We start from the raw sequence: 23220 nt of genomic DNA on the forward strand, positions 1-23220 counted from the left end.
ACAAACCATAACAGAGTATGCAGAAACATGTGCCTTCGCTATTGATGCATATAACAACATTCCCACTCAGGGTATGGGGTCTACTGTGTGTGTACATTGGTAATGCAATGGGACAATCAGACCCAGAACCCCAGTATGTGAATAGCCAAGAAGGCTGGACGCTACGTAAGAAATCATGCAATGTGCAACCCGTCCAGGGCAAGGTTGTAGGTGCCGTAACCGATTCTGCAAAGTGTCACTAATAGTGGGCTACACTGGACGTTAACCCTGAATAATGTATAAAGGCAAATGGCATATATTAATCATATTAAATTAGAAAACATGCAGAGAAAAGGATGTGAGCGGTCATGCAGCATTACGAATACTCAACCTTGTAGATCTTTAGTAGTCTGTGGAGTAATTGAGGGTAATGGGGCTAGGCTGCCGTTTGATTCTGAGTCTGAGTCACTGCCCTGTGAAAAGCTGGAGCTAATGAGCTGCCTAGCAATGTGGTTGCTGATCTGAAAGTTGCCAATCGTCCTTCCAAAACCTGCTGCTGTGAGGGAGCACCTCGGGCAGCCGTCCTTTGCCTCTGCCACTGGTTGGAGCATTGGGTCAACGCTGGGGCAAGTTTAGCAGTCTCCAATTCCTGGGAGCCTGGGAAAAGCTGCTCCAGCTATCCTCAAGCCAAATCAGGGGTCTAAAAAAAATGAGCATGTTGATCCTGCAGTACTTTGAATCTGGATGGACAACATTAAAGCGTATTTAAGACCCAGAGTGTGGAGTAGATTTTTCTCGGCCTGAAAGGGTGCCTGCTTGTGCTGCACAGTATTTGGAGAAGAGGAAGATCCACATGTTGTCCATTAGGATGGGTGCTTTGTCGTGGGCCAATTGTTATATGACATCTCGATCTTTGAAGTTGAGCATCTTGGCCACAATGGGTCTTGGTGGAGTCCCGGGGAAAGGTTTTCTCGAGGGGACATGGTGGGCTTGCTGTAATGTGAATAGGTTTGATAGTCCTGTTGGAGCTACCACTCTCTTAAGCCAGTCTTCCAAGAATTGGGTAACTCGGGTGCCCTGAGTCCCCTCAGGGATCCCGACCAGTCACACATTGTTTCTACGGGATTTACCCTCAGCATCCTCTGCGCTTTCCTAGAGCTGTTCTACTTGCTTGCACAGTGGTGTTATTTATGACCTGGGGATAAAGCTGAGAGCACCAATTCATTTGACTTGAGTTTGTCAGATAACTTATGCTGGTTGTCTTTTAGCAGACTGATGTCTGTTGCAATGGCACTTAGCTGCTTCACCATGGGCACTCTGGATCCTCTGATCTACTGCAGGACAACATCAAGTTTATCCGGGAGAGGTGTTGTCACGTTGGAAGGCATACCTTCATGAAGGGATTGGTCCGGTGAACCCTCGGAAGGCATGAACTGGGAGTGGGAATGCACAGAAGGCCTGTCACTCTTGGTTTTGGCACGCCCCATGAGTGCAACTGCCAGATTGCTGTGCCAGTGTGATGAGAGAACCGAGGGCCCAACCCCAGCATTACAACCACCAGGGTTCTCATCAGTGGCAACCGCTAGGGCTCCTCAACCTGAAGGCAGATATGCCTGTGTCTCTAGAATTTTCCACAATGGTGTTGCGATGCAGCGGGGTGATATGCTTCGTAGGGTACCCGAATATAGGCTTGAGTAGTCACCTAAACCTTCCCCTACTGTCATGTCCCATAGGTTAGACCCATCATGTAGATACCAATTACAGACATAATGTCACATCCACATGACATAACAGTCTTACATAGGAGACCTTTTACCTAGTAGCTTCATTTGATACGGAAGGCTGAGAGGTGTTTGTGAGTTACCCGGGGACCCTTATCAGGCCACTTCCTTCAGTTGGCGCCCGAACAAGGACTCCTTCAGGTGAGTGACCCATCCCCTTCAGCGGATGGGGGGAGTTTGAGGCCATCATCGGGTCAGATGGATGGATCAGGGAATCCTGCACGAAGAGTTCCTGATACTTGCGCTGCCCCTTCTGTCCCGCAGGACGTTGCCTCGCCCAGTGGGCTTCCAAACTGGAGTCCTGGACGGCTAAACCCTTGGATCTGACTGTTCTGAAGAGTCGGCAGTGGGGAATCAATTCATTTGACCCTCATACATCAGGTGAGTTTATTTTGGTTCTTTGTTGATATGCTATCATTTTGGTTTGTATTTGGTACGGTCTAAGGGCCGTCTTTTGGATAAAAGCATTTACAAATGTGTTGCCAGGCATAAAATAGTGAATTTAATTTCTTTAGAGAATGCCTGGTGTCAGTAAACTGTTTTCCTTGTGCTGCCGCTGTTCTTCTGATGCATAATTGGAAGAAGCTCAGCCGGCGCCTCCAGAAGGCACTCTGAATTTTGATATGTATGTGAAGCATGGTCTTGGCCCTATTATGTTTAGTACATTATGGAACAAATATACGAGGGAAAATGCTGAGTTGCAGTGGCTGTTGACGGGCACTTTCGATGAACAGAAGATTGAGTATTTACAAGAACAGCTGTTTAACCCCTTCCATGCTCATGACCACACCCGTTTCCGTTGCTGTCCAGCAAAGCAGGGTAAACTCTTAAGCAGCGATGTGGTTAAGAGATGAAGTAGGCAATCTATGTTTGATTCCCTTAGAACATGGCTGAAAGCAGCTAGGCAGAGGCAATTAAAAGCAGAGAAACAGGCCCGGAAAGGGAAAATGTGGACAGTGGCTCAGAAAGCGGTGGCATATGACAGGGAAAAACAGGAAAAGGGAGTTGAATGGAAATATAGAAGATTTTGATTACAAATTGATAAGTCGTATGTGGTTCAGGAAAAAGATGATACTTTTGTGGAAAAATTGTTGGATACCCAACCCCGCCTCCCAATGCCCGCAAAGAATATATCCCACTGTTCCGGTGCCCTCACAGCCACCCGTTACAGTTGTGTCCACTGTCTCTGTCTCTGTGTCTACCACTGTTACGTCAACGGTTTCGGCTCCTCCTTCTCCTCCTCCTCCTCTTTCTTCTGTTTCTTTGCCATCTGTGGCCACTGTGACTGTTATTACTCCTGCCACACCTATTTTCTCAGTATCCCTCTCACCAGTTCCTTCTCCCGCGACACAACCCTCAGCAACGATAGTGCCTGTTACTTCTGTTGCTTCTCCCACTGTGGTTTTTTATCCTCCGACATTAGTAAAAAGTGGGACACGGGTATACAGATTTGAGGATAGGGATTGAACAAAATTTAAGGAGCACATGGGACCGTTAGTGCGATCTGATGTGGGAGATGATGAGAAACAGTTAATAGTCAATCAGGCTGCACAGTGGGCTCGTAAACCTATTTATAGGTTAGAGGATGTCTGGGCGACTATGAGAGATTTCGGGCCCTTTATACAGCAGCATGCCCTTAAACATGTCCTCTACTTTAATTGGTCTTTGGCAACAGAATTTTGAAGCGGAAGCACCTCAAATTTCATATGACATTAGGGATTGAGTGTATAGTAGTGCATTGGGGCCAGAGCAAGTCTTTGCTAATGTTACGATAATAAAAGCTTATAGGGGAAGACTACATGAGAAATGTCCCAGGTCAGTGTCCCAGTTTCCGATACGGTAGATTCATCCTATATATCATCATGAGTTGCCGAAATTAATGGATGGCTATGGTTATATTACTAGGGCGAGGGTGGTGGCCCATTTTCATGAGCAATGGGTTTATACTCTGTGGAAAAGAAGTGAGGTTTTGTCTCTTACGACTCATTTGCCTGATCCTAGGAAACATCTGACTGCATAATATAAAGAATTGACTGAAGCTGCCTCTTCCACTGTAATGTCTCTTGCTGATATTGAAATGATTTTTTGGTTTACTGGTTCCGGTTGATATTTGGAGGCAGGTGCCCACGCAAGATCATGTTGTGGAATTGGGAGGTACATGGGATCAAACTAAAGCATGGGACCATGCATGGGACCAGGAAAGAAAGCCAGGTGATAAGCCCCGGGCGGAAATTTTGGCATTGCCAGGCCGTATTATTACCTATATGCATTCCCTTATTCTGCCGAAAAAAGTAGATTGGGATAAATTATCGGCTTGTCGACAAAGGAAAGATGAGAGTGTGTCTAATTTTTTCACTCAGTTTGAATGTACATTTTTAGATTACAGTGGGCAGGATTTGTCTATTGAGAGAGGTGTTCGGTTATTTGTTAATAGATTTGTTTATAATCTGCTTCCTGAAATTTCGACTCGATTGCAGGCCTCTGAAAGTACTTGGTCCACCTCTTCCCCCTCTGTTAATGTAAATTTGCACAGTATTATGAGCATAAGGATAATGGGGAAAAGGAGAGGACAGAGAAAAAGCAAAAGGATTTAAAGACAAAGGTGTTGTTAAAGCAAGCTTTTAGAGGGAATGGCAGAGGACGTGGTGGTCCTGCCTGACAGTTTCCAAGCACTAGTAGGCAGCCAAACACTATGCCTCTGGGTCCGAATCAGTGTGAGTACTGCAAAGAGGGGAAATATTGGCGTATTGAGTGTCCTGTGCTTTTGCAGAAGCTGTCCCTAGAGGAAAAGGTTTTCACAGATGGGGTCGTGGAGCTGATGGGGCAGACAGGGCTCAAAACAATGCAGCCTCACAGGGTCGTTCTGATAATAATTACTTAGATGACTCTCGGGAGGGACAATACTACCATGATGAATATGATATGGATGAAGTGTCAGGAATGTCTTACCACTAGGACAGATAGGAACAGAGTGAGGGACCAGTTGCCATACCTGTAGACCAGCCTGGTCCTTATGTATCAGCGGAACTGCAAGGTTCGACTAAGGGATTTTTGGTGGATACAGGTGCGACAGAAAGTTCTGTTTCTTGAAATATCGTCCCTAGGGCAGCTCTGTCTGCCCATAATAATGTTTCGGTATCTTTTTCTGGTGTGCTGGTTGTAAGCCCCATTTCAAGACCCCTTGCGTTGACCATTGGTCCTTTCACTGTGGATTCGCCATTCTTGCTGACATCCAACTGTGGTGAAAATTTGATGGGTCTGGATTTGTTAAAGAAACTGCATGATGCTACTATTTATTGTTCCCCAGCAGGTGTTTATATGACAATGGGATCAGATGTAGTACTTGCTAAACAGTGTTTGTCCAAAGATGTGCCCCTTTCTGTTGAATTAGCTAATGTGCCAACCACTTTGTGGGCAACAGGTGATACAGACGTGGGATTACTGCAGAATACTCCAGTTTTCATACAAGTTAAGGATAGTGCTATTTTGGCCCATATCCCTCAGTATAAAATACCACAGGCAGGAGAGCGAGCCTTATCCAAATGTATTCAGGTTTTGATTAAGAGGGAGTCGTTGAAGAGATAACTGCTAATGTTTGTAATAGCCCTATCCTTCCAATTCTTAAATGGACACCCTCAGGTTCCCTCGAAGAACATGAAGATGTTTACTGTTTTGTGATTGATTTGCGCGAAGTTCATAAAATAGTGGTTCCCCAGTTCCCAGTGGTCCCTGACATTGTTGCTCTTTTGACAATGATTCCTTCTACTTCTAAATTCTTCTCTGTCATCGACTTGAAAAATGCACTCTTTAGTATTCCTATTCATCCATATAGCAGGTACAAACCCTTGCTTGCATTAACCAAGATGTGTATGAGCCCTCGGTTTGGACTCCTTAATGTCAGCAGTCTTTTGAGCAATTGAAAGCTGTGCTTTGTTCAGCTCCAGTACTTGGCACCCCTGACTATAACAAACTGTTTGTGTTGTTCATCCATGAGATGACTGGTTGCACACTTCCTGTTTTAACTCAAAAATGTGGAGATAAGCAACAGCTGTGTACCTATTTCTCTGCTGTTCTTGACCCTGTCGCAAGAGCCCTCCAGAGCTGTGTAAGAGCAGTCAGAGCCGTGGGTGCCTCGATAAGACAATCTTCTGGACTCGTACTTGATACTGATCTCACAGTTATGGTACCCCATGCTATGGATACATTTTTTAATAAGACAAAGACACAGCACCTCACCAGTGCATGTCTGACTGGCTATGAATTAGCATATTACTATCAAAAGATGTGCCACTCTGAATACAACCACATTACTGTCCTTCGTTTCTGAGAGTGATAAAGTCGACAAACATGACTGTATCTCCCGGATGGAAGAAGAAACAAAAGGACGGGTAGAACTGACTGATGTTCCCTTATCTGGCCCACAAGGGGAACTATATGTCGATGGCTCTTGTTTTAAAAAACCAGATGGCACTACAACTGCGGCTTATGCTATCACCATGCTGCGTACAGTAGTTGAGACAGCACAAGTTCCTTATGAGTCGGCCCAAGCTGATGAGCTTGTTGCCTTAATACGAGCATTTCCCCTACTTATATCGTCAGTGACTTTCCAGTGGGCACTACACTTTACTATAGCCAACTTAGGGAGTGTCAAAGCAGACAAAAGCCTCAATATAAGGTGCCCATGCTGAATTTTTATGCCATGCATAGTAAGAAACCCTCTCTCAGTCCAGAGTCACCCAAAGTTATGCGCAACTCCAAAGGCATACTGGCTGTAAGTATAAATATTGACAACCAATCCCTCACTCAATGAGTGAGGGATTGGATATACCAGTCCTTCTTTGTATTACAGAAAGCCACGAGAAAAGGGGTATCCGGGGTGTGATAATAATGTGCACCTGATCCTTTGTACATGAGAGAGCAGAACATTACCTTAGGGGGCTGGCATTACCAAGATTTAACGGTTACCCGAAAAGCTGGTTATTACCCTGCATGTTGTCCGATAGTAAATAGTAATGTTGCATTTTTGTATGTCAATTGTTCTGGAAAATATTGTTCAAATATACAATGTCTCTAGTGAAAAAGAAGGATCCGAATACTTTTGGAATGAACACAAGATATGCTCCTGTAGATTATCATGGTCCACTGTATGCACACCCAGGATTTTATTTCCTGTCTAATGGTACTTATTCAAATGTTTACAATGGTACAGATGATGTTGCTCTAGGAATGGTCCTCCCTTTGGGCGTGCCTTGCAAGTACAGTAAGCCAAATGTAAGGTGGGTAAAACAAACTTTAACTGCAGAGTTTTGTGATGGAGCAACAGATTTGGAAGGCAACAATTACAATAATGGGATCACCTTTGGGTATATTCTCTCCTCCACCATTACCTTTGGTGGTACTGCTATGGCCAGGGGAGAGAACGCTAGAGAATATTTTAGATGTAAGCTGCAAACTCTACAGTAGCAGCTTTGCATGATATTGCCACCCAATTGGAAAGTATGCGGATCTATTCGAAGCAGACTAGGTATGCTGTTGACTTCATCTTGGCAAAAAGTGGTGGTGTGTGTGCTGTAGTAGGAGACCAGTGTGTTGTCGGGATCACTGATATGGAAAATAATGTTAACCAACCCATTTTAGACATCCTAGAAAATGTTAAAGGAATGGAGAGTGGGAACTGGAGTTGGTCATTTTTTGGTGGATGGGGTTGGATCCTTGAAATGGTGATTTATTACATTGTGAGTTTGATTTCTTGCTGTGTCCTGGTCCAGTGTCTTCCCTTATATTGCTCTTATTGCACCACCCTTCTCGCTGAATATCGATTCATGATACCAATGCAACAATTATGATTCAAAAGCAAGTAGAAGACCTCATGCAAATAGATGAGGGTATTTTTGAGACTTCTTTCCACCTTATTGTTTACCTTCCTGAAGCTGAAGATATGGAGTGCGCCTAAAACAATGTATTCATGATTTACTTCTTGTTGCTATTATACAAAATGTTTAGCTCATGCTAAAAGGAGGGTCTGTTGGAATAAAAAAAGTATGCTTTCGCCATTTTGTGTATGGGCACAATTTTGGATCTTGATCTAAACCAATCCTTTTCCATTTCTGAGAAACGGTCTTCTCTAGGTTATGTTTCTGTGAAGCTGAGTTCTGCTACACTAATGAATGTACTGTGCATAACTTTCCTGTTGGATATAGGCGTTCTCGCACTTGTCTAGTGGTGGGTACAGGCAGAGTGACCTTGAATAGTAGATAATTTGTGCCCAGCCTCAGAATTGAAACTTACTCCTTTGTAATTTACTGTCCAACTGCATCTCCCTGGAATATCCCATGGTGGGCGTGCTTTCGTTGGTTTCGAAGTGTACATAATGTATCGTTATGCTTGCTGATGCCAGCCCTGTGCAGCACTCCTAGTGATTGGGCAGACAGGGCTCTGCTCTGAGTGTAATTTGAATGAACTGTTATTGGTTTGTATTCTCTACTGTCTGACCAACTCTTCATTTGGTATGGAAGGCTGAAATGTGGTTTTTAGTGACCTGGGTGACCCTAATCGGGCCACTTCCTTCACACTCCCCCTAACTAAATAGAGGAGAATTCCTTCCAAGCTGAGATGAGGCTCTGCCAGCTGATCCTTCGACAAGCAGTGATCTGACATCCCTTGCAGGGTATCATCCTTGACGCAGAGACGGGGTCCTTCCCTCAGAACCATCAGGTGAGGGGTTAGCACTTCCTGGGGAATTCTGTGCTCCATTAGGTTCGATTAGGACATATCCTAGCCCTTACACATACATTCTCCACCTACACCTGTAAGCTAGGCACTGTTATGTAGGCTACGCATCGTAGGAGTATGCCAATGCTATTGTTTTATGTAATATGCTCTTATTAGTCTTTTAGCACTATGGTAGAAATGTATCTACTTTTTACGATTTTGGTACTAGCGATTACATTTGTCTGCTCCTGTCTTTTTAAAAAATATATATTTTTAATAAAGAAAGTGACGGACAATTTACTTTTGTGCAAATAATCCCATAATGCTGGGTACAGTTATTATCACATTGACAATTAAGTTCAATCAGACATATAAATTACATATTGTGCTCCCCATCCTTATTTCTCCGCAGTACTAACTCCACCACAGGGGACACACATACCTCTCCTCTGTACAAATTCCATTTGGACCACTTCCTGTTCCATTTCTTTGGACACCCTCTTGCGATAAACACTTCTTTCTCAGCTATCATACACTTATCGAGCTCCCTCTTCCATACCGCGACTTCAGGTGGCCTCACTCCACCCCAACCCCTAGCAATTTCTCTTTTAAATAACGTGAAGCCCAACGTTGCAAATTGTTGTTCCGTCTCTGTAAGATCCGTCGCCTCCCATATGTTTAGCAGGCCCAGTCGTGACGTCAAGGTAAGTTTCTTTCCCAGGGCAGAATGTACATGTGTTGTAATTCTGTCCCATTGGCTTTGCACCATTGGGCACTCCCATATCATATGGTAAAAGTTGGCTGACTGCCTGCATTCCTGAAAGCAGAGATCGTCTGTCCTAGACCCATTCCTTGCTAGAGTAATCCCAGTCAGATATGAGCGGTGGAAGATACAGAATTGAATAAGGCGGAATCTAAGCGTGATGGCAGCCTCTCTGGGAGACATTAGCGCTTGCCTCCAATCCTCATCCTCAATTACCCCTAGGTCCCTTTCCCATTTCTCCTTGAGCTGTCCGAAAGAGTCTGGCATATTATTGCTAGGTTTCCTATTGGTGAGGGTGACCGCCTTGGTGTGCAGCTGTCCATCTAACAGACGGTCCTCCAAAGGCGAGGACTCCGGTATGTCTACACAGCTAGGAAACGCCGCCATCAAAGCATGCCTTATTTGCAGATAGCGAAAGGCCTCACTGTACCTCTTCAAACCGAAGACTCCTACCCTTCTTAATCAGATCGCGCACCGTCGAAATACCAATCATGTCCCAGTTATCGAATCCCGGATGATGGCAGAGCATACCCAGCTTTTGTGAATACCACAACGGCGTCATTCTAGTGAGCCTGTCAGTCCAACCCAAACGTGAGTTGGCCAGTCTCCATATCTGCAGCGTGTGTTGAGTGGGGCCTACAAACTGCTTTCTCCATGGACAAGAGTAAAGTGGCCCAAGATAGCCAGCCCTATCCATCTGATATCAATCTAAAGAACATGCCGGATCATCCGGTGGGGCGTATCTCCACCTATTTACAGTCACCAATTGCGAGGCCCAGTAGTACAACCGCATGTCAGGTAACGTGATGCCTCCATCATACCATCCCTTCATCAGTTTTTGAAGCGCTATTCTCGGGGCCCTTCAATCCCATAGCAGAGTACGCACCTCCCCTTCTACCGCAGTAAAGTAGGCATCTGGAACTCTATGTGGGCAATTTTGTAAATTATATAAAAACCGCGGAAGAGCAAGCATTTTAAAGAGGGCAGCACAGCCAATCAGTGACAATGGCAGGGATCTCCAATGTTGGACATCTGCTCGCAGTCGCGTCAACAAGGGCGCTAAATTGCGACCATAAAAGAGGGCCGGATCTGGCGTGACAAAGATCCCCAGGTATCTAAAACCTTCCTCCGCAACCATCAGGGCACAGTCTTTTGGAAGACGTGGGGTCTGTCCATGAAGTACATATGATACTGACTTGCCCCAATTAATAGCGTATCCAGAATACTTTCAAAAATTAGTAAAAATGTTAAGGACCATATGAATGGATCTGTACGGGTTCACAAGATATAACACTATATCATCTGCGTAGAGTGATATTCTATCTTCACAATCATGGGACCACCACAGACCCCTGGTCATAACATCCCGCCGTATCCATGCCGCCAAGGGCTCCAACATCAGCTCAAACAACAATGGCGTCAGAGGGCAACACTGTCTGGTGCCTCTGAGGGGAGAGAAAACGTCTGGATGTGTAGTTGTTCACTCTGCCTTGTCCCGAGATATCAGTATAAAGTAGCCGCACCCATCACATGAATTTAGGGCCCAATCCTGCTCTCTCCAAGGCCCCATACATATATGACCATTCAATTGAATCGAAAGCCATGGAAGCGTCTAGGGATAGTATGACTGCGTCTTCTTCTAGGTATTTCTGTCGAGCCAGTACGTTGTGGAGTTGACGGATATTAAGAGCTGTATTTCTTCCTGGCATAAAGCCCGACTGGTCTGGATGCACCAGGGAGGATATCACTGTCCCTAATCGCGTAGCAAGCACTTTCGCCAGAACTTTCGCCGCTACATTAATTAGAGAAATCGGTCTATAGGAACGGCAATCTTCCACTGGTTTACCAGCCTTATATATAACGACAATGCTTGCCAACCGTTGATCTGGGGGTAGGGTTCCCTTTTTCCAGCTCTCCTGATACATGCCCCATAAATGTGAGACCACCTGGGAAGCCACTACCTTAAGAAACTCCACCGGGGTACCATTTGGCCCCATTGTCTTACCCGATTTAATTTGGCCACTGGCTCTCCGGATTTCCTCATCAGAGAGATCTGCCTCTAGGGACTCCCTGTCCTCGTCCGAAAGAGTCGGCACTTCACATTCTGCCAAAAGTTGTTGCGACTCTTCCGTGGTATATATGGCAGAAGACGAATATACGTTTTCGAAATAGTCAGCAAATGCCTCTGCTATTTCACCCGGGCGAGATATAACTTCTCCGTTAGGCGTCTGCAATCTGGGCACCCACCTTGAACCCTGCTCCTTCCTCTCCAGCCAAGCCAGCGTCTTCCCTGCCCTATCTCCCAGCTCATATAACCGATGATGGGTAGCCGCCTGCTTAGCTAGCATAGTTTATCGGGCTTTCAGTTTGTACTCCTCCTTCTTGAGCGTCAGGCCGTGCAGTTTCTCATCCGAAGGATGAAGTGCATATTCCGCATCAAGTTCTCTAAGTGCGTCCTCTAGCTGTGTCAAAATCTCACGCCGTTTTGCAACGTATTGCGTTTTCAGCGAGAGGGCATATCCCTTCATAACCACTTTATAAGCTTCCCAGATCGTTCGCGCTGACGCTACGGAGCCCAGACTTTCTTCTAGAAAATAGCCAGTCTGCACACCAAGTTCCTCTTTAATATCTGGGATTTTGAGCAGCCATGGCTTAATGACTATGGTGCGACTCTGCTGTCGGGCACCGTGTGTAAAATCTATTCCCACTGGGGAGTGATCCGATAGGCCTCGAGGGTATGTCCTGGGCCGCCTGAAGTTACTCACTGAGGCTGCATATGTTAGAAAGTAATCAATCCGGTAGAGACTCTATGTACACTAGAAAAGTAAGTAAAGTCTATAGGAACGCCTTGCAACTCTCGCCCCACATCTGAAAGCCCTAGCGCTGTGGTGAAGTCCGTCATAAGCTCATTCGGTCTCATACACTGTCTTTTGGGGTGTCTGTCTGTTAAGTCGTTCCTTGTCATGTTATAGTATCCCCCCGTTAGTAAGACCCCATCTGGAAGATCCGTTAGCACCCGGCCTAGCTCTAGTAGGGCCGCCTTACCCAGCGCCGGCGGCAGATAGACTGAGACTATATTTAAGGCTCTCCCCTCCCACTGAGCCTCAATAACTGCAAATCGTCCAGCAGAATCCGCCCATGTGTTAAAAACTATCAAGGGAACATTTCTCTTAACTAGGATACACGTACCCCTGGAGCCAGTAGTATAGTCAGCGTACACAAGGAGCTTATACCCCCAACTGTTTAGGGCCTTACTTTTGTTGCCAACAAAGTGAGTTTCCTGCAAGAGAACCAGGTCCGTAGATTGTCGTTTTAGGTATTGTTGAACTATTCCTCTCTTAATTTTATCTCCCAGCCCATTAAAATTCTAGGTGAGGACAGAGAGCACTGAATCACGGCCAGCCACCATCGAATAATGAAATGAACATCGTCGTATAGATCGGAAACAGGGTCAACAATATTTTGAGCATTCTGCAAAGAACGGGATCAGCACCAGTTATCAGTCTGTCATTTGAAAATGAACCATAAAAAATAAAACAATATATCTCGTTACATTTACAACAAAATCTGTCCTTCAGATCTTTGACAAAGAAATATTTACGTTGATCAATATTGTGGGAACAACAACAATCCCCCCAACCCCCACCTCTCCCCCCAATCTCCCTAGCATCCCCCCACCCTGCTCCCCTGCCTGTGGATTTAGAACTACCCACCCCCAAACATGGCAGAGTGCCTCTCACCCCCCCATAACATGCTAGAAATGCAGAGGGAACCAACCCCACTACCCACGGATATTGTAAACTTTCATGTACATTCTCAGCCGTCATTGCAGTATTTAAGATTGAGGAACATAATATCACATCATTATATTCAACAGATTGTTCACATCATTTACCCCGAGTGCAGCAACAAACAAGGAGCATTCTTAGTTCAAGGAATCGCAGTCCCTCCCCCCCATAGACCCCCTACTTGCGTTTTTCCTGCAGAGGCAGGTCCCACAGAAGAACACAGAATCAAGTTAGTCCTGTTCTTCCAGCCTGCTCCTGTCTTTTGATTGTCACAGCTAACATGTTTCATACTAGACTGACGCTTGACCAATAAATAATTATTGAAACTGTTCAAATCGTCCTTTTATGTTTTCTGAGAAAAGTAAGCACGAGGGACTGAGCGAAAGATACTGTATTGTTTCCATGATACCTGAGGAATCAGGGTTGTCATGTTCAGTGGTTGCCAGAAACTACCTACCACATTGCATAATACAGGGGGTGGTAGTGGCATTGTAGAGCTAGCAGGTCTAACGGCTGACTCATCCGGTGGGGGTGTCCAGAGAATGTCTGCACACCAAGCCCTCAGTTTAGGTCATCCAGAACGCGCAGGTCTTGGGGGGGGTCCTAGGAACTACACAACATGAATGAATGAATGAATCAATCAAAGCAAGCTTTATTCGATTTCAAGTAATAAAATCATAAAAGCGTACATGCATATAAAAACAAATTCATCTTCTGGTAACACAATCTAAAAACATCTATATACACCAATCGGCTAAATTACAGTAATAATTTTAGACATTACTTTCAGACAAATAAATCGTCCTTTAAAAGAGTTATCAAGCGAGCACTCCCCAAAGTTCACAGGTTGTTGACTTTCCTGATTCTTATTACATTCTTTAAAAACCCTGCCATAGAGCCAATACAGTAGAAGCTATCTAACATCTGCAGGTGAATGAAGGCAGGCCGACATTGTCTCCATCCTCCCTCTTTTAATAAAGGTTTTAACCACCTTTGCCTCTCTGTAAGATAAAATTTACAAAATAAAACCACGTGAATCGTACTTTGTTGCGATACGTTGTCGCACGGGCAATGACATAAATTTCTTGACCAATCATTGATATTTGGGTATGAAATCAGATGGTGAACAGTTCCGAATCTGAATCTGGCCAGGAGATATCTTTTGTATCTGCTCGGTACATATTGCAAGTATGGTTGAATGCTACACGTGGTTATAATCTGCTGATGGTTAATCACTGTTGGTTTATTCAAGGCAAAAGCTAACCTGTTATCTTCTAAATGGGCCATAATGATCCCTTTAAACTCTTTACGTTTGATGACCATTTAGGCTGTCGGGCACGGAAAAATATTCAGGGTGGCCGATATCATGCATAAAATTTCCACGTATTTTAGCCATGGAATTTTACGAGTGTTATCTAGCTTCATGGCATCCCTCATTATCTCCCTATTTAATGTAGCATTCTTCTTGGTCCAAATTCAAAGCCATAAGAGGACTGGCTGGTCCCTAATCAACTCAGACATGTATATAACTCCCAGCTCAGAATGGCAGTTAAAAACAGATGCGCTAATTGGGACGCTCAGTAAGGACCTCAAAAAAGCATTTTCAGTACGCTGGATTGGGGTACAATCTTGGAACCCCCAAATTCCTGCCCCATAAAGGGCTATACTCACGCATTTACCGTACCATTGCACTATATAACACATTTTGGTATTGACCATTTACCTAGTTAAGCGCTGCATAAATGTTGTGTGGTTTTCCCGCAAAACTAGCCTCTTCAATTATGCGTGAGGATTCTCAGAATCACAGCAGGATTACCATCTTCTGAATAATAACTATGTATAAGAGTGATCCCTTTCGTCATCCTCAGCCGACATGACACAGCAAGGTAGAATCCCCTGAGGGTACTTTTTGGGTATATAACACCATATATTTGCCAGGTAAGGCAGAGGAGAAGGACTTTCATGCTGACACACTGACGTGAGACACTGGGGTTCCTGCATGCAGACACTCTAGCATGCAGTGTCCTGACATCCCTCGCGGGATGTCCATCTCGAGACCAAGACAGGGTCCTTCATGCTCTCGCACCAGGAAATGGGGTGGCCTCATCCAAGGGGGATTCTTGGCTCTACACCTACATACATGCTAGGTACACTTTGGTACATCTAGTTAGGGTTGCATTTTAGGAGTATGCATTATTACCTCCATGTATTTATATGCTTGCATATATTCTTTGATTTACCACTGTGGTAGAAATCTACTATCCATTTACTCTGTTGGTGCTTATAATCGTTTTTTAGCTGTTTCTCCCTTATTGTTGTTTAGCACACATATTTTACACTAGAATGATGCAGGCTCAATAAATACTTATTAAAAACGTCCCCACCATTTATTCTGTGTATTTCTCTGAACCAAAGTGAGCACGAGTGACTGAGCGAAAAGTATTGTACTGTTTCCACGATCGCTGATGGGACAGGGTTGTTATCTTCAATAGTTGCCAGGAACTATTCTCACCTTGGCAAGAAGTGTTTACAATGGCACTGACTGCTAGCTGATATACAGACAAACATATCCAGTGGGGGTGTCTGGAATCAGTCTGGACACCAATCCCACAGTTTATGTTGTCTACCCACGCAGACCCTATAGAGATTTATAGGAACTACACTACAGGTGGGAGATGCGGCAGGGGTCACCAAGGACCACAGCACATCATCAGGCTTCAGCTCCAGCACAGGCCCTGGGAAATCTTGTGCTCAGCATGTTGTGATCAGTGGCGTCAGCCCAGAGTGGACCAAGCACAGTTCAAGAGGTAAATCCAGTTGAAGGAAAGCCCAGTATGAACCAGTCCATTAATGTAGAGGGTATATTATGCAGATATTACAGCAAGCACAGTCCGAAACCCCTGTGTCTGCTCGCCGGGCCCAAGATGTAGAGTATGAAGATGGGGAACACATATAATGACCCATGCACCCGGGGGGCGCGAGTGGTGCAGTGCAGTAGCCCGGGGAGCTCAGGCACCCGTCATCAGGGGCAGGGCATGGGCCCGGTGAATGCTCCAGCCACCGGGGACTATAAGGCAGCCAACAGTGCACAAGAGACTCACACCCAGAACCAGACCCCGCTCCAGGGGGGCCAGAGAAATGAGGCAGTCTGCCTCCCAAGCAGGCTCAGGGCTGCAGCCACAGGGCACGTCAGAATGTTTATTGGCCATAAATGATAGCCTTGGGCCTTCTCATTCATCTAGGTCTCCCCCATCAGCTCATGTAGCAGCCACTCCATTGTGAGGGTATTGAGGCCTGGGACCCTTCTCAACTTTTGTGTTTTTGCTGGTGGGGAGGGGCCCACAGCTCAGTTGCCTGCCAGGACCCTCTGCAAGCCTCACATATGTGGTCTGGTTGCCAGGTAGACCCGGCCACACAAGCATAGTCTGTAGGCCCCCCAGGTTGCCTGCTCCTTCGAGCGCCAGGGTGCACAATCATCCGGGGAATCCACACACCCAACGCTAGTGCCCAGTGGTGGAGAGCAAATCAGGCAGATACCCACAGCCCAGTGGTCCTCCGGTATGGTCAGGATGCCCAAAAGGCCTCTAGTATGTGGAACTGCAGCCAGGTGGGCAAGTCACATAAGTCTCAGTCCAGCACAGGCACCAATAGCGGGATCGCCAGGCCCTCAGATTGCCTGCTCCTTTGAGCGATGAAAGACTGAGCCCACTGCTATGTCCACAACAGCACTTGCCCAGATTGGTCAGGAGTGCAATGATCTCCACTACCATCTTCTTCTTGTTGTGAGGGCAATAGAATCCAGCGCTCCTGGCTGCCCCGCAGGCCCACAGTGACCACAGGGGCATCTGCAGCAGGGTAAGGGCTGTATCCGTGCTAGGGTCTGAGCTAGATGCAGCAACCAGCTAACAAATAGATAGGAATATCTGGTCCAGGGCAGGCCCGGGTGGCAAACTCCCCTCCGCTAGCAGAGTTTGGGGAGTTTTGATAACTCTGTGCTCGATTGGGAATGCAGAGTTCAGGCAAAAACTCAGACTCCGTGGCGTAGTGGAGTTAGCCCCATAGCCCACGCCCCATAGGTAGGAAATAAACATCCGCAGACATACAACATAGGGGTTTGTGACAAGCGAGAACACAAAGATGTCGAGAAGGAGACCATGGCGAGGAGGGTAGCCCGAAGATGCCAGAGCAGGTAAGCGATTTTATTTTCCTTTTTTTTAGGGTGGAGCAGAGCGGAGCTCCACAGAGTTTTTTTTCGACTCCGTGGAACTCCGCATAGCGCACTCCGCCCACGGTTAGTCCTGGGTTCAGGAGCCCACTAGCTACACGTCAGCCATCTTAGGCTGTCAACCACGCCCGGCTCATCATATTATTTAATGTATCCTTCCAAAGTGATTGGTATAATAGCTGGCTCCGAAAGTCCATATCTAACGTACCATTACCATAATTTAGCTCATAAGACCAGCATGTTTCCTCTTGAGTTTGGTTTCATGTGAGATGTTTGCAGTGATGTACACTTGTTCTTTCTCGTATTTAAAAGGGCCATTACTTTACTCTGCATGGATAATCTGACATGCTTATTTATGTCTTAAAAGCATACCAGTATTTGTTTTGGAGTTTTTGGTATCTGATCCCTGTGGCTCCTTACTATCTGTGCCCTTTAAATTCCAGTGATGAAGCAAACACAATATTTGTCAAGGCTAGCAAAAGATTTTCAAGAAAGCAATCTAATGCTCTGGACATTCTTACATTTCATACATTAACCCACCTATCCTCCAGATCAATAGCTTTGGTATTTAGTTTCCACATGTCTGGGCCACATTCTGGTAGAGTAGCCATTTGTTTTTCCTGGCCAATTACTCTTTTTTTCTATGAAAATCAAGCAATTGTTGAAGGCAGGAATGCCTGTTCACAGTCACTGCACTTCAGATGCTGTTTTGGTCACCGCTGTGTGAACTGAGCCATTGTGCCATGAAGAGGTTCTGCTGTCACCAGAACCTGAAGATTGCAACATAAGACAAAATGACAGACTCATGCCACAAAATGTAGACATAGGACCATCCACTAGGGTCTCACTCCTCTTGAACTGCAGAACAAAAACTCCAGCTCTAGAAGTGCTTGAAATGATGAAAACGTCTGCACAGGTCATGCAATCCTGAAGATTGAGGATCTGAAGTTACTTTTTGGGCGTGGGGGGTGCCTGTGCACCCTGTAATCCCCACAACATTTTTAAATTATGTTGGGGGAGCCCGTGCCCTCCTTGGGGCATCACAGAGAAGAAAACCTTATGCAAAGGAAGTCCCATAGGGCATTATTGGGTGCTCCAGACTGGGAAGGGTGAATAATATAGGAGTGGCTCTCGCTGCTTTCTTTCCTTTGCGCTGTCTCACACCACGTATTTTGGCCAGCTTTTCCTTTTTTAAGATGGGAGCAGCGGACCTATCCAGATCACCCATAATCATTTTCTTTGTTAAGGGTAGCATGGGGGGCCTTCCAACATTGGCCCAGGAGCAATCTTGGTGCTCCTGGGCCCCAGGGATGGGATTCCAGGACCCTGCCTTTGGTGGCCAAGGGAAGGGGTTCAATGGCCCATTTAAACTTGCCTAGTCATGCTCTGGGGAGGGATCCCACACCCCCTTCCCTGGGCCAAAGTAATCAATCAATCCTGCTTTGACATCACCCCCTGATAGAACGCGCAGGTCACCCGACTATAATTTTCACCGTATGCACACTTGGGCCCATAAATTCAATTCACCATATTTATTAATCGGGTAACCTACACACTACTACCAGTAACCCAGTTCCTTCCTATTTATTACCAATGTACCCGACTTACCAGTCCTTGTTACGGGTACCTATGATCACAATGGATCAGGGAGCTAGCTGTAAAAGATAAGCAGCCACAAAATACAATAACATTTATAATATTTGCACTCTTTATAATAACCACAGACTCAGGAAGTTTTGAAAACCTTTATCTAATCTTCAAGGTCAGTAAGCATAAAATTCACAGTGAGCAAACTTTCAATAACCAAGATCATAAAGATAGTGTAACTGTGCAAGAACCAGATTATGCAACCATTTATAGATATAAAGGGAAGGTAAGAACAGGGAACACACTAATAAGATTCTCAGAAATTTTAGAATTGGTATAGAGTAACTAAAGGACGGGAAAAATAAGGAACATACTAGAATGTCACAGTTTGAAACACCCCTCGCCGGTGGGCAAAGCAAAGGAACTTTAATCAGTCTATAGAAACTTTGAAGATACCATGTAGCTATAGGGAAGGTAAAAAGTGGAACACGCTAACAATCCAGAGCAATTGCTTTACTTTGGCTAAAGGAGGGTAAAGATAAGGAACATCTATTTCATGGATAACACGTCACAATTCCACTTATAGGATGGGGAAGAATGGAACATGCTAATATAACAACTATAATGTAGGATTTTATCATTTGTCAGCAAAGGGAGGGTAAGAAAAAAGGAACCAAAGCAAGTACGTTTTTATTAAAACAAGGAGATAAAAGACGGAAAAAGGGTTCTCTCGGGGTTATATTTACCTAGAACAGTGTGAAGACCAACCCTGGCCACGGGTCAGTTAAGGACAGGAGAAACCCCAAGGAAATACGGTCGCCAGTAGGCCAGCAGGTGCCGAATGGAAACCCAGGACAGGAAAACCAGATTGGAATCAGGACAGGACCACCAAGGTAAGACCAGCACCCGCAGTTCAGTTGCAACGCCTGCGCTACACCCTCTCTGCAGCTATCAGTCAAAATCCCGATTGGGTTCTCGAATTCCCCAGCAAAGTGCTCCGCCAGCACTTAAGGTTCTCAAAACCCAGAATGGGTCTGTGAGTCAGTCGGACAGAGTGCTCCGCAGCACCTCTGCTTCTTGATCAGCTATTGAGTGCGTTGGGTCAGTGACAGGTCAGCTATTCGGACAAGTCGGACAATTTCTCTAGCTAAACCTAGGCTAGTTATACTGTTTTTGGGTCAGTGTACCACCCCCCAAATGTTGCAAGTGTAAGGATCCCCAATTTCGATTGGACAACAGAAAGGACAGGTCATCACACCAACCAGGATTTGACTTTCTCAAGCCCTAATTTACATCCTTTGGGACCGCCTATTGAATTTGGGGTTCCCATGACATGCTTTACACATAACAATGAAAAATACAATTTTCATTTACAAATGTTTCAAATGCAGTACAGTTCAGCTTCGTCTCGCTGGGTCACAGGTCGGTTCCCAGGAGCATCTTGGCTGTGGCAGCCAGCTGGCTGGGTTCCACTGCTACAAGGTTTTCTTCCCTCTGCCAGGGTGACTTGCGCAGTAGGAACTTCTAAGATGGAGTAGTAAGCACCTCCCAGGCCCAAAAGATTCGATACATGAAAAGTAAAGGAAAACAATTTAGGACACAGAAATAAATGATTACACTGTATACCAGTGATCACTATATTACTCCCATTACTTCATATTAACTATAGCCGTAGTTATTAATGCAGACAGACAGCATAGCAAAAATCTGCAGTGCAAGCATCAGGCATGTGAGGACACAAAGCGGCCATCTTTTAGTCTAGTGCGCAAGTGCACATTTTTCCCACTAGAACTGCGAGTACGTCACGTCACGTGAGTGTGACCGACGCATGCGCAGAACAAATTCCCGCATAGCAGCAGCCATCTTTAGCAGCAAGCGTTATTATTATTAGTAAACACATAACCAAGCTTCTCTCGGACACCCCAAATGTCGGAATAAAGGGAAAATTAGTAAGACAAACAGATTGATTTAGTTCATTAATGTTATTTGAGGTTCAGAAGTACGAGCAAGACGCTATACGTGCGAATTCTTGCTCCATCAATCCCCTCTTTGATGATATTTTATATCATCACAAATTAATAGAACCAGATGCCAACTTTTCACATTTTTCCCAGTTCAATCTCTTCAAACATTCTGTTCAGCTTTTTTCTCAGTCTCTTTATTAGGGTGAGAGTTTTTCACCCTTTTATAAATCTGATTATTTAATTCTTCTAATTCAAGCTCATGAACATTTCTTTTCATACCTCTCTTGTTCACTTTTTATTTTTTTATTTTTTATTGAGAAATAAGGTGTAATTTCATTAAGATCCAATACATATTCAATTTATACATTATAAAGATATAAAATTCATAATGTGCAATAAATTAGTCAACATAATTCAATAACAATATAAATACAATCATAGCTCATGGAAAATTCATATTTCTAATACAAGAACATTAATCAGCTTTAAAACATTCATAAATAATGTATTCATAAAACTTGTCTTGTTGTTAGTTCCTCCATCTCTTCAGTGGCGCCCAGATGTACCTACCAAATTCTCGCACTATCCTCCCCTTAAATTCATATAAACATGCCTCTAGATTATGCATACCTAGCAACCTGGACAGCCACATATGAAACGTGGGAGCGGTGGTATCCTTCCACCCAGCTGAGATAAGGATTCGTAATACCGCTACTGCAATGAACAATAACGCTTGGGTATCTCTCCCAACATTATGTTTATCATCTGTCCCTGTGAGAACCAAGGTAGGGGATAGGTTGATGTTAATACCTAGCAGCCCCTCCAAAAACAGGGTTATCTCACTACGTATTAAAATCAAGTTGGGACAGTGATAAAACATATGCAGTAGATCTGCAGGACCTGTATTGCATTTAGGGCATTTATCGTTTTCTCTAAGTCCCCACCCGTACAATTTCGCTGGAGTATAATAGAGGTTAAACAGAGTCTTATAATGTTGAGACCTCAAATTTGATGCTCGAAATACTTTCTTACTTAAGATTAGGGCAAGGTCTATATCAACATCCGGATCCCCCAATTTTAGTGCCCATGTGGCCTCTGTTTTCTCCAGATCATCCGGGAGGCCTGGCAGGGAGAGATTGTAGGCTGTACCTATCTTCTTTCCCCCTTTTTTTAAATATTCAACCAATTGACTGTCTGGGGGTAGCAACATCTTTGGTCTATATGCCAATAGGGTTTGAGCAATTTGTCCATATAAAATCCAGTGGCTACCGGGAATCCCATATTTCTTCTGTATCTCATCAAAGCTAAGGACAACACCGCCTGTCATGATGTCGCCCAGGCATCTTATCCCATGCTCTCTCCATACTGTACAGTACGCGCTTTGGCCCAAATGAGGAAATAAGTTAGATTTCCAAAGGTTTGTATAGGCGTTTATTTTGGGGATCTTCCAAATTTTACTAATTGCTTTCCAGGTTTCCCAAATCCCTTCAATGATCTTATACCTTGCCTTCCTATAGTACCTTTGATCCACCTCACACTGCAGTAATCCATAGGCCTTCCTCCCTAATAATAGCTCGAATATAGAGGGAGGGTCCTGACTCTCAGTTTGACCTTCAGATGGTAGGGGATCAGATTGAATCAGTATATTCATTTGCGTGAGGAGGCATACCAGGTGATATAATCTAAGGTTCGGCATAGCCAGGCCTCCCCTATACCAAGGTAATGACATAAGATTAATTGAGCGTCTAATTTTACCATACTGCTAAACAAACCTAACAAATGTGGATTCAATTTTCCTCAACACACCTTCCTCTAGCAGCAGTGGGATAGCCCTAAACAGATATAAAACATTCACTCTACCAATCAAAGATAAGTGTAACACGTCAATTCTTTTCAGATCTTTTTCGATTGAATTAATGAGGGGAAGGTAATTCTCTCCAACCATCTTCTCAACGGCTGCATTTATTCTGACCCGAAGATATACGGCTGAGTTTACAAATCTATAGTCGGTCTTCGCAATATTTTTGGTACATATAATCTGTGTTTTCCCCTCATTTAACCGATAGCCAGATCGAAGCCCAAATTCGTTAACTAGTTGTACCAATGCAGGCATTGCTTGGTGTGGGTCAGACCTAGTTATCGCCAAGTCGTCGGCATAGGCAAGCAATTTTGTAGTGAAGCCATTAAACACTACAGGACTAATTTGACGAGAGGCTAACATTTATTGAATAAAAGGATCTATATATAAGAATAATAATAATAATAATATGAAACTTATAACGCGCTCAGCTTACCCGGGGGCATCCCGGCGCGACAGACCAAAAAAGGAGAGGCTCGATTAATCACTACTGTGGAAACAAATAGGTTTTAAGAAGTTTCCTAAATAGTAGGATCTTGGGCTCAGAGCGAATCTTGAAGGGCA

General features: G+C 44.7%; 1 long non-coding RNA gene across 2 annotated transcripts in view; it reads left to right on the top strand.

Moving 5' to 3' along the window:
• The window catches only part of LOC144824869 (uncharacterized), a 225442-nt gene that overhangs the window by 20558 nt on the left and 181664 nt on the right, over positions 1–23220 (top strand). For both annotated transcript variants that reach the window (XR_013609156.1, XR_013609155.1), the window contains exon 2: positions 2025–2141. This is a non-coding gene — a long non-coding RNA (uncharacterized LOC144824869). The remainder of the gene's footprint in view (positions 1–2024; positions 2142–23220) is intronic.

This window comes from Lissotriton helveticus, chromosome 3_1 (assembly GCF_964261635.1).
Source record: "Lissotriton helveticus chromosome 3_1, aLisHel1.1, whole genome shotgun sequence".
Taxonomy (NCBI): Eukaryota; Metazoa; Chordata; class Amphibia; order Caudata; family Salamandridae; genus Lissotriton; species Lissotriton helveticus.